This window comes from Ursus americanus, chromosome 7, assembly GCF_024610735.1.
Source record: "Ursus americanus isolate L20-20 chromosome 7, mUrsAme1.1.p, whole genome shotgun sequence".
In the NCBI taxonomy this organism is placed as follows: domain Eukaryota; kingdom Metazoa; phylum Chordata; class Mammalia; order Carnivora; family Ursidae; genus Ursus; species Ursus americanus.
The window spans coordinates 49952556-49963028 of record NC_142133.1 but is presented as its reverse complement, the minus strand read 5'-3'; the positions used below and the strand labels follow the sequence as shown (position 1 = coordinate 49963028).

At 45.2% G+C, this 10473-nt stretch overlaps 1 long non-coding RNA gene across 1 annotated transcript; it reads left to right on the top strand.

The window, feature by feature from the left end:
* Positions 1 to 331: 331 nt before the first annotated feature.
* On the top strand, positions 332 to 5389 carry LOC123799631 (uncharacterized). Its single transcript, XR_006781668.2, has 3 exons — positions 332 to 1756; positions 3542 to 3668; positions 5329 to 5389. It is a non-coding gene; the product is annotated as an uncharacterized LOC123799631 (long non-coding RNA).
* The last annotated feature ends 5084 nt before the right edge of the window (positions 5390 to 10473 follow it).

The window sequence follows — 10473 nt, the reverse complement described above, 5'->3', positions numbered from 1 at the left end:
TTGGGACTTCGTGCTACCTCTGTGGGACCCACTCCCATCTTTCCTTACCAAATGCTTGCAGAGATAATGCATTTCCACGCTCCCTTGGACACTGTGTTCTGGACACCAGACTGAATGTCTCCTGTGGGCATCTGCAGCTGGGTCTGTTCCCGTAGCACTGTCCAGTTTCTCAGGCGTGGCTAGTTCTAGAGCAGAGAATTTGCCTTGCTGCCCCTCCTGCTATGAGTGCCTGGACAAATCATGAGAAGTGTCAGCATCCTATGGTGATGCAGAATGCAGGAATGAAACCAATTTCAAAATTGCTTTTTAATTCTTTGACTGTTGGATGACAGAATTTATACTCAGTTGGGTTTCCCATTTTTTTATTTAATATTTTCCTTCACAATCTCATCCCCATGCCAAAGGCTTCTCAAGAAATTCTCCAAAGATCTCTTTATTAAGCATTTAACAGACAAATTAGATATTTCTAGTCCAGCTATCAAGGGTATAACATTTTTCAGATCTTTAGACCAATAATGAAATACCTTGCAGCAATTAAAAATAATGTTATAGAAAAGTACTGATGAGAAGAAATGATATTTTAAATATCATCTTGAGTAGAAAAGGCAGGATACCTTGTAAATAGGAAAGGATGTTACCAAATAATTTGTCAGATACATTCCTGTATTTGCGTGTTATGTAGATGTGAGCATGGAAGAAGATCTGAAGATAAAATCCTAGTCTTTACCCATATTTGAAAGATGGAGCTTTAGTGTTCTCAGAAAGGCCTGGACTGCCTGGAACTTGGTCTGTGATCTCAGGGAAATCACTTAACCTGCACTGCCTTTTACAGTGGAACCTGGGAGGCCAGCACCAGCCCCAGGATCGGCACAGGATTGGGGAGCTAAAGAATGCAGTGGGCTTAGCCCAGGCCTGGCACACTGAGAGCATACAGCGGACTGCTGTGGCTGTTGCCATTGCTCCTGTGCCATTGCTGGAGGCCCAGCAGCTATGATCTTACTTGGTCATGTGGATTTTCCTCTGAATGGACCAGCTGTTATTGGCTTTGGGAAGCACAACCATACTTGTTAAGTGACAAGAGCAAATGCAATGCAAAATAATAATTTAAAAAAGCAAGTAAATAGCCAACAGGCTGTGGGAGAAGCTGGTTCTTGGTGGGCTTAAACAAGGAAGGCCCCCTGGGGATGTGTTGCATGTCACCACTGAAGAAGAGCGAACAGAGAAGAGGTGGACAGGAGTGTCAGTGATGTCCTGGAGTGCTCCTTAAGGAGAGATGAAAGAAGGATATTTTCCTCTGGGTGAACTCTGGGACTGGAGTAAAGAACCAGCAGGAAAACAGGGACTTGCCTGCACCTCCCAGGCTCAGTGTCCATCCTGGACCCTGTGTCTCCCCTTTCCTTTAATTCGTGTCTCTTTCCTACATCTTCGCTGTCGGACTGGACTGGCAGCACACAGCCTGTTTCAAGTGCCTTGAAATGTGTTGAATGGATGTGGCATAGTCCTTGGCATAGTGACACTACTCCACAGGAATTTGTTTGTTCCCTTGGTGTGGAAAAGGCAGACAATGAGTAATGACTAATAACCCAAGATGCTATTTATTATTGGGTAAAGGAACGCTGCTATTGCATTTGCGTACACACTCCCAAACTGATTCTTCAAAGTAAGGACCAGACCTGGCCCCTCCACATCAGAGATCCTAAAGGGAGAAGGCAAGCCAAGCTCCAGGAACCACAGCACGAGGGGATCCCTGGCTCAGGTAAGTGGTACTGACTCCAGCTGTAGAGGCCAACTGACATAGATAGGAAAGCAGAGCAACCTCTGGCCCTGCCTTGTTTTTTTCCCAGAAGCATGAATTTCCTGAATTTCTAAATATTGTCTCTGATACCTGCCCAGACCACCTTGCTCTCAGCCCCAAGAGCAGCCTGATGTCTGCCAGGAGGGCTTCTGCCGATATGCGGAGCTTTGCTGGAGGGCCAGGCAGACACTGAGCTTTGGAGACCTGGAAACCCTGATAATGTTATCTCTGATTTTTGGATTCTAGAGAAGACTGATTTCAGAATCTAGGAAGTACTGGTCTTCAGAAAAGAGATTTTGGAAGCTTCAATATTTTGAGTGTTCTTACGTAAAAAGAGATCCACCTCAGACGGCTGAAGGCACTGTTTCTCTAGGGAGCTCTGTGGAAGCCACCTGCATTTATTTTGAAACAGGTGGCAAATTCTATAGCAGCTCACAGGGATATCCCAAGTACCTCAGTCTGTAGGTATCATTCTGTCCTCCATCAGGACCACCATTATCTTCATGTATTTGGGTACCTACATTTCTGCCAGATGTTTTTTATTCTGATGTCATGTGGCTGCCAAATTCTCTACCTTCTTAAGTGCCACCAATTCCTTGTGTCCCTTGATTTATCCCCAAACTACAAAGGCAGTTGTGCTTTGTGGATTTGGGGGATGCAGCCAAATAACAAATAACAAATAACTTAAACTCAGATAGTGGCTATCCATGCCCTTAAAGATCTATCAGGTGTCCCCACCTCCTAGAGCCACCTAGTGACCATCCCCCCCATCTTTCATTCTCTTTGCTGCCAAGTCCTGGAGCCCTATCATGTCATTTTTAATTTTTGCAAAACCATTTAGTTCCCTTTGTCTCACTCCGAAGCCCTTCTCAAAGGATTGGGCTTCCATACAGACAGCCCATCTATTTAAACTAAAAGTGGTGTGACCCTCGAGAATTTAGTTACCTTCAGGTTTTTCATCTGTAAAATGGGAATAACAATTCTTGTCTCACTTCCCTCACTGTGTTGTCCTGAACTAATGTTGGGGCAAGTTCTTTGTGCAGTGAGTGAGATGTGGTCTGCAGGATTAAGGAGTGTTTAGAAATCTCTCTCCTCTAAGCCCTCCCAGTGAAGAGCTCCCGTGTCATCCCTTCCCCAAGACATTGGGAGTTGAGCCTTCTGGGACATTTGGAGGCTCAGTTTTCCATGACAAGAGGCTGAAAAGAAACTGCTTTTCTTTGCAAAGATTAGATTACAGCAGAGGGTCAGCAAACTTTTTCTGTAAATGTTGGGACAGTCAGCATTTTATGCTTTGCTGACCAGATGATCTGTCTTTCAAATACATATCTCTGCTGTTGAAGCCAGAAAGCAACCATAGACAACATGTAAAAAAGGACATGGCTGTTTTCCAATAAAACTTTATTTAAAAAAATAAGCAGTGGGACAGATTTGATCTGTGGGCTGTAGTTTGATAGCCCCAGGACTAGAGCAATACACTTTGAACCTTTGATTACATTTTTATCAAATATTGTCAAGATCCGTAAAAAACGATATCGTGACCTATGGTTTGGAAACATTGCTTTGGAAGGGCAAGAATCAAAGAAGGAGTGATAGAAGAAGCACAGTCAAATCTTACGAGGCTTTCCTGGACACAGCAAACATTTCTAAGCAGAGAGCAAGGCTGATGGCCATTCAGCACTAGGGGAGTCCAGCAAGGTTTCCTGGGGGTCAGAAGTGCCATAACTGATCTCCTTCCTGTCTACACAGGTCCTGCCTTTCATCCCAGGCTCCTGTTGAGTCATTGCATTGTGTTAAAAATGTCATTTTTGAAGGACTCGGGTGTGAATATGGTCTGAAGACCAGGAAAGAGACGAGTCCCAGTGCTGCTCAGAAGGTAAGATTTTTGCAAATATCCATACCAGGGCCAAAAAACCCCTCCTAAAGCAGGACCTTGTAGGTTTGTGCATAGACCCTTTCCTTCCTGTTGACCTTGCATGGTAAGTAACCTTTGAGAACTTTCCTGGTAAATGAATTAGGCGAGAGAAATCCTTGAAGAGAAAATGAAGCTTTGCCATGGGTGCCTAGGTACGTTAGGTAGTAGATAAACAGATCACCTTCACCCCCAGATCTGGGGCTTTGAAGTCCTGGCTCACCAACTGGATGGTTCTGGATCATCCAAATGCATTTCTTTCCTCCCAGCCTGCTCAGGCACAGGAGAAGGCCCTGGAGCGGAAGGGGTTGTCTGAGTTTGGGGTGGGAAAATGACACCAGCTTAGGGCTTCTGAGTGCCCCATGGAGGAAGGCACTTGCGTGTTGGCTCAAGGGGATGAAGAGAGGAGGCTTTTAACCCAAATGACTATCTAATGCAAGGACTGTGAAGGGAGAGGCCTATAACATGACAGAGGCCCAACCCCTGAGCCTTCAAGTCATACATGGCAATCAATGTTCCCAAACTAAAAATAGGACATTTGTCTGACAAATGTGTATCTGCCAAAAGAGAGGTTTGGAACCAGCTCTGCTCCTGGAACATGGGCCTTGTGATGGCCACCATGCACATTCTGTCCCTTAGGCAGCAGGGAGTGCACACCAGGAAGGCATAAGCACCAGATACTGTAATTGCTCAATCTTGGGGAACTCCAAAAGGTGACATTGAGGCCATGTCCTAATTCTGCCTCTTTGTAGGTGACATGTGTAGAAAGGGAAGAGGCTTCCTCTGACTCCAACACAATCCTTGAGAGTCTTTGTCTGAACCCGGCCTGGGGCAGCTCCACCTTCCCCCATTCCGACCTCACCAAGATGCAGTCCTCCTGCTTCTTAGAAGCATAGACTGTCAGAGCTGGAGGGACAGGCAGGAAAAACAAGGCTCAGAGTGGTGAGAGGCAGAATTGCCTCAGATAGCCAAGTAGTTAGCAATGCCAAGACAGTGTAAAACCTTCACACCAGAGCACAAGGTTTGAGTTTTCTTCTTCCCTAGGTGCTGTGTGCTCTCAATGTGCAAAGGTTGTTTGGATTATGACCAGAGATTTCATTCAGGCACTTCTCAAACTTAATGTTTTATCAGGTAGAAGCCTCCAGATTATTCTGAGTAATGTGGGCAATGTATACTCTACCCCCTGAATTAATGCAATGCATATGTTTGTAATAAGTAAGGGTTCTAGGAAGTTCTGCATTCAGAAACCAAGTTAGTTCTATTTCATTTCCATTTCCACCATTTTTGACCAGGGAAGTTTGGTTTTTTTAGAGAGAGAGGTTGGGGAGAGTGACAGCAGGAAAGGGAAAGAATCTTAAGCAGGTTCTTTGGCCAACGGAGAGCCTGACATGGGGCTCAATCTCACAACCTTGAGATCATGACCTGAGCTGAAATCAGGCTTAACTGACTAAGCCACCGAGGCACCCGCAGGAAAGCTATTTTTTTTTTATGACATTACTGTCTCTCTGCTTTAGTGTTTCTCAAAACATACAAAGAAGAAGTAAAGCATTAAATGGTCCCTGATGTTCCTAAATCCCTGGAAAATTCCAATTGTATGTGCTAACCTCACTGTCTCTGATTCCAGACTTCACCAGAAGCCCCCCGGAGCCAAACATGAGCTTCCCCACAATGAGCTTTCCCTATTCATGTAAGCCACCTGGGTGAACTGGTGAGGGTGGGGATGGGTGAGGGTGGGGATGAGGGTGGTGGCACTATGTTTCTTAGGGGAGTCACAGGATCAGAGACTGGAGAGACCTGAGGGTGCTATGATGAGGCTGAAACTTTTCCTTTGTGGAAGCGCATCTCAGGAGGGTCAATAAAAAAGATGAACCGTGGGTGGGCCTCTGCCTTTCCAGAGAGGTGCAGGTAACACATATGTGCTGAATGGCACAGGAGAAGAAAGGTTATGAGCCTGGGAACCTTCCATGTCCTCTGACCTTCACCATGTGGCTAGCTAGCAACCCTGACCTCCTCACATAATTTATGAATTTGGCCAGCAGAGGGCACACACGAAACTCACACCACTAGTGTCCTGCAGCCCTCACAGATCTAGAACCTTCTCACAGGCTATTAGATAACCTTGTGATGACCTTAATAAAACTCAAGTGCAGAAACTGAGAAAGTGAGGGAGGGTACCCGCCCCAGGTGACACAGGTAATAAGTGCCAGATGCTGGAATTTAAAGGTACTGTAACACCTGTCTGCCCAAGTTAGGTTTAAGGCACCCTGTCACCACCCTCTGCACAGGCAGAGTCAGGAGACCTCAGCCTGAGTCCCAGGTCAATTGCAGGTAACCTTCGTCCCCGGTAAACTGGCAGTGAGCACACACGGGTGCATGGCAAGCTCCCGCGACTCTGTGAGGGAGGTTAAGTCAGGCACTATTGCTGCTGCCATGGCTGCTGTCGCTCCCACTATTTGGGAATGGACTCCCTAGAGAAAATAATTACCAGCCTGTTAGAATCACCTACACCTCTGCTGTGGCCTTGAGAAGGAGCTCTGAAGAACGTAGATGGGGTCAGGAATGATGTGATGTGAACTGATCCAGCTAAGAGGATACTGTGCAAGCCTCAGTGCGTGATGATGGGAGGCCCAAGTCAGAGTGATAGGAGGAAACAGAAGTAAAAGAAGGACAGGTTTCGGAAATATTTAAGAGGCAAACAGCCCAGTGATAGTGCTGGAACTGTAACTTACAGAGGACGTGTGAATGTCTCCCCAGACCAATTAGAATCTCAGGGTTGTGGGGCCCAGGCATCTATGGTCCTAAAATCACCCATCAGGTGATTTCCAGTGTATGGTGCTTAGCTCCTAGGTACTTCTTGCCTAATTTCTCACCTCCTACTCTTCCATTGGCACTCCAGTGCAAGGATCTGTCCCACCCCAGGCATTGCTGATGGCATTATGCCCCCAGTGAAAAGCTACAGGAAAGAGTGTTAAGAAGAATTAGCATAGCATTAGCTAATGCTATGGTGATAATCATATTGCAATATATAAATGCATCAATCCAACAGGTTATACACCTGAAACTTATTTATATTTCAATCATATCTCAATAAAACTGGAAAAAAATATAGATTCTGATTTAGGCATTCTGAGATATAACTTAGGGATCTAGCTGCCTTGTTAAAAAGCCCTAAGTAATTCTGGTTCAAGTATTTCTTTCTGGTCTACACTTTGAAAACACTGCTTCCTCCCCATATATTTTACTAGAAAACAATAATGTGCCTTTGTGATTGAGAGCCATTTCTGAGTGATTGGGTACCAGCAGCCAACTTGTTAGTAGTGTTCAATCTGGGCTGAAACATGTGCCACTAGGGATGTCCTGCTCCAGGTGACATGAGCCCGAACCATGGAGAAATCCCACTGCATGGTGCGTCTGGTGATTGTGCACTGTTCCCAGCAGCTAGGTGCCCAGCAGAAGACAGTGACTGAGCTTGCACAGTGTGGGTTGGCCTGGTAAACCCACTGCCAGTTGACTCATTCATTACAGAAGTGCTTGTGCCAGGCTCTGTGTTAGATGACAAGGATGAAAGGCTGAGTGGACTCAGATGCAGACTGTCCTCAAGGAGCTCATGGTCTGGTGGGGAGACAGACATTAATCAAGCCAACAAGTGTAAATGGAGAAGCAGTGCCCAGTTCATGACAGGGGTGGGTTGTAACCCAACAGGAAATCAGAAGGGCTTCTTTGGGGGAAGAGAAACTTGAGCAAGATCACAAGAAAAAGTGGGTGTTGGTTGGCTCGTGGTCTGTCTAGGTTCTAGATAAGGTCAGTCTAGGCTCTGCTGTCTGTTTTTGAGTGGTCCTGATGAGTTTCCTTTATTGATATAGAAAAAAGCAAAGGTGAAAAAAAGGGAGAGCTGTGAACAGCATGGAGCCACCTGCATTTCCTTATATGGCAGGGATGGTTTACCACACTCCAAGCTGTGGTACCCTGATACCCCATTGATATGCCTTTGGGCCCCTCCTTTCTTATGGGGACACAAAGGGAAGGGACAGTGTTGTAAAGGCACAGGGAGCTCCTGCCACTCATCCCTCTTCCACTCTGTCTCCTGACATCATGAAACCCATTTTCTGACCTGAAAAGTAAAACAAGTGTTGGAAGCGCAATGAATAAAAATGGGCATTGGGCACATCCACAGCATAAGACAGCCTATAGTTCTTCCTTGGAAATTTGGGAAGAGAAACTGCTTTATTCTTTAGACACCCCCAAAGCAGATCCTGGCCCCTGATCCACTTTCTGAAACTGTGGTCATAGCCCACATATTACCAAAGGCTGCAGGGGAGAGAAAAGGAAAGACAAATTTCATAATGTTGGTGTGTGCTAACTACTTCCTGGCTCAGTCAGCAAAATCCTTCAAGAGAAAGATGGACTCGGTCAGACCAGCTCTCTCCAGACCAGCTCCCTCCAGATGGAGGGAAACACTGCTTTGCTAAGGAAGGGGGCTTGTCTGCAGCCTGCAATCTAAGTTTACTGCAAATCCCTTTTTTTTTTTTGGAACTTTGCAGGACTGGGAGAACCAACTGCTTATGTATGGGCCTTGAAAGCTGCAAAGTGGCAGCTTCCATAGTAGATAAGATTGGGGCCCTACGTCTTTATCAAGCATGGTCCTTCAAGAATAAATATACAAGTGTATTTATTCCAATGTATCAGGCATGGTCCCTTCAGAGTTAGAGCCAGTCAATCTGCCAGCCAGTGTCAGACTAAGGATATTTATGATCTCATCTGAGCCCATTCTGAATTATCTCAGGCAGCATAATGAAGTTGAGGGACCTCTTACAACACATATCAATGGCTAAATGCCACTGCCAAACAAGAACTGTCAGTTGTTAGAGCTGCCAAAATGAAAATAAATGCAAACAAAACACATTAAATACTAGTTAAGTACTTACATAATCATATAAAATGGAGCATTCTTGAAAACATTGCAACCACAAGATAATTTTGATTATATATTCTCTTTGGGTTGTAGTCAAAGAAAAAGGCAACTGAATTGTTCAATCTTGCTCTTCATCAAATCACTTTAATTTTAGATATTAGTCATGTTGTTTTGGACTCTAGATCAGCAGATAAATCAAGTGAGTAAGCTAATTTTGTAAGTATCAAGATTTTCAATTAGAAAGTAATTGTATAGCTCACTGAATTATAAAAGAAAGGCATAGTGTTTCAGTAAACTGTCGGCTTTAGTCTTAAAATGACACAAACAGGGTTTACCTTTCTAAAGGATACAAGAGAAAGACCAACAACAGAGCAAAAGGAGGCACCGACTACCAGACCCCAAATTTTTACTAGGCTTTCCCAGTGCAGATGACAATTTCTGAGTGGGTGAGGCTCACCTAGGCTTTAAGCATTGACTCTCTTATATGCAACCTAGAAATCAAACTGATACTAGCCTCCACCATCCCCTGCCCCCAAATTTGTACCTGACTCTTGGGTCCCATTCTGATTGCCTTCCTGGACACCACTCCCACAGGATTTTAGTATCTGGACCTTGCTTTTCTTTGGACCTAAACCCAAATAAGTCATGAGGGCACCGCTGCCTGCCTTCAGGCTTCCCAGAAGCAGCTTCTCTCAATTCTTTGTTACTGGTTCCTCCCACCTGTTCACAGCTGCTGCCCCATCCTCCTCCACTGGGGACTCATGGACAGTGCCTTGCCATACCCCTTGGATCCCGGACCCCACTGAACCGCTCTCAATGTACCTGCAGCTTTGTCAGCTTCCCTAGAATTCATCATCCACATGCATCACTTATTACAGAGCTTGCATTGTCCAGGCTATCCTCCTGGAGAAGATAACCAGTATTGCCTGGCTGTATCTTGAGAAACAGAAGCACCCAGGTGAGGTTGGGCATTTTTAGGAAAGCAACAAACCCACAGGCACTGAGATCATCACTTCCCAGAAATTTATTTCACCTAGAACTTTGTAATTAACCACATTCTACTTTTTTTTTTTAAAGATTTTATTTATTTGAGAGAGAGAGAGAGCACGTGTGCAAAAGCAGGGGGAGCAGCAGAGGGAGAGGGAGAAGCAGGCTCCCACTGAGCAGGGAGCCCAATGCGATGTGGGGCTCTATCCCAAGACCCCGGGATCATGACCTGAGCACAAGGCAGACGCTTAACTGCCTGAGCCACCCAGCCTCCCCCACACTCTACTTTTTGTAGCCCAAACAACATACACTTTAAAGGGACAAATGACACTGAAGGCAAAGCCCATATGCTTGCAGAGTGAAGACAACATGGTACAGGGAGAAGATATGTTCTTATTTGCTATTCTCTATAGAAATACACAAATGTTGCACACCTGGGTGGCTCAGCCGGTTATGTGTCTGCCTTCAGCTCAGGTCATGATTCCAGGGTCCTGGGATAGAGCCCCACATCGCATTGGGCTCCCTACTCAGTGGGGAGCCTGCTTTTCCCTCTCCCTCTGCTGCTCCCCCTGCTTGTGCTCTCTCCCTCTCTCTCTCTCAAATAAATAAATAATTAAAAAAAACACACAAATGTTGATATAAAATGAATAAACCTTTTAGAATCTCTAAAAGAAAGAAAGAGAATTTTATTTGAGCCCAAGTTAGGTGCCTGGGAAACATGCTCTTCACGAGGAAGAAATTGCTCCAGGGAATGAACAGTTTTTATGGTTATATACCTTTTTACAACTTGTGAAAGCTCAAAAGACAATAGATATAAGCAGGAATCACAAATTTTAATGTCAAGGAATGCAGGGAGTAGGAGCATCGATC